The following is a 2,284-nucleotide window of genomic DNA, read 5'->3' on the forward strand; positions in this document are numbered from 1 at the left end:
TCGCACTTTACAAGCTTATTGAACACAATAAAAACAAATAAAAGAATCAGGATATTTTACCACAAGAGTTACGCTTTGATATTTACTATTCAAATTGCTTTGTTGAGTGTCCTCTTCAGTCCAATTGCGTGATGTTTGTAGAATTCACCCGAGCATAGCCTGTATCGCAGAAAAGTACACTTTGGCAAAGTGGGTTTTCCGTCACTGCAGTCGGGTGGAAAACGGTCGACTTTTTGCGACTTCGGCATTCATGTTCCGCGCTGACAAAAAGTCGACTACTGGAGAAAGAATGTCTGCGAATCACCGTTGCTAATCGTGTTCCAGTGCCTTGCAGTTCACGGTTGTTTTAAGTTTCGCTTATCCTGTCAGAACCCACTTTAACAATTCTTGCTATCAAGCAAACCTAGCGACCTTTTTCGTGTTTCAGCCAAATTGACAATTTGGCTGGCTTCCCAGAGCAGCTATCACCGTACGTCAGTCGTGAGTGAAATAACGCTGTTTCCTTTTCAAGTAGTTTTCGTCGTCGTTTGACAATATAGGTTCTAAATGGCAGACTATGTTCTCAATTCTACTTAAAGGCTTTCTAACAATTTCTGCTAAAACGCCGTCGCGTAGAAGGTAGAGACGAGGGGGTGTTGATGCTAGAATAACATATCGTGGCTCTACAACATTGGGTTGATTATCAGATTGATTTCAGCTTTTTTCGCCTTTGTTGATTAAGTTGATAATGACTTTCAAAGACCTTTATAATTATGTATCCATAGAACGTAGATGTAAAGTGTAAATGTCAGGGATTTGAATTTAAGGCGATTAAAATAACCAAAAAACCCTCATACTGAAGGGCTTAGCCGACATGGTATATTAATCATTCTATTTAACTTGTTTTTTTTTTTAATCATTGATGTATTTTTACTTTGCAAACTACTTAAAAGTAGTTTGCAAAGTAAAAATAGCAACAATGATTAAAAACTTTTAAAATACCATTTATTTGTTTGTTTTGACTTATTTGCGTTGAAATATTAGTGAAGTCGCCCTTTTTAAAGTGTTAAATTGGCAAGAACATAAACGTGTTATCCTGACCGACGGTTGACCTTTTTCGACTTACTGAAGTGAAGCGAAGAAAGTGCACTTTCCGAGATGCTTCAACATAATTATGCAATCCTATGAGGTGACCGAACACAGTTTTTGATACCTGTGTTTCATTCACCTTTTTCTCTAAAACCCTTAATCCTTTGCTAGCCAAAAAATGACAACAAGCAAGTTAAAAACACAAACTTCAATTTTTAAGCTGACTTATGCGCCGTTGCATGCCTTTGCTATCCGGTTTTCGGCTCTTGTTTCACGCGTACACTGAAAAGTGGGAATTAAGGTGAGCTATGCTTTAATTTAGAACTTGACAGTATTTGTACTTCCTGAGAGCTATCGTAAATATACGAACTTAGCCTATTAGGCAGACGCTCTTAGGGTTCGTCACGGGAAATTTGTTAGCTACTTCGCATATTTGCTAGCCAATTTCAGATAAGACTGAAGCTTTGCAATGATTTTTCCCCTCGGAGCAAGGTTTCTTAAGTGTTACATATGGTTAGCACTCGAGTTCCAATTTTACGAGTAAAATTTCAACTAACTTTTAGAGGGTCATAACTCGTCTAGTATGCGAGTCTCTCAACAAATAAAAAGTTCTAAAACAAGAGCTATGCTATGGGTATACCATATCTAAATGGCTAGTTTGGCCCGTGAAAATTAAGCGCGGTAGACGAAAAACTATACAGGTATTTTGACCAATTGCGCCATTTTTGGACGAGCGAGCAAGAACTTCGATTTCGCAGTCACCTTTATAAACATAATTTGACATGTTTCATCACACAAATTATTCGTAGACATCGTGTATTGTACACTTAAGCAGTACTTTAATTATACCACAGAATAAACCTTGGTTATAGATGGCACAGTCCTCTAGAAATCAGCCGCCCAAGCAGAATCAATCCCGACTGCAACGATTAATTGAACCGTTTGCTCGGAACGAAACGCAAGTCTTCATGTAACGTTTGCGTAAACAACATGCATTATTGTCATTATTCCCTATTGTTCTCTTTGTCACAGTGTCACGCCATGCAATTTACCACGACAACATATCTAACACGGTGGCTGACCAGTCACAGTATTAAACCGCTGCATTTGAAATTTTCCCTCTAAATTGTTTTAGAAAAAGATACATAGTAGCGTTTCTCGGTTTTATCCGTCAAATTCATGGCGATTTCGAATTGTGAAACTCCCGTTCATGGCT

Source organism: Orbicella faveolata, unplaced genomic scaffold (genome assembly GCF_042242905.1).
Source record: "Orbicella faveolata isolate gen_17 unplaced genomic scaffold, um_ofav_v1 contig_13, whole genome shotgun sequence".
NCBI classification, from domain to species: domain Eukaryota; kingdom Metazoa; phylum Cnidaria; class Anthozoa; order Scleractinia; family Merulinidae; genus Orbicella; species Orbicella faveolata.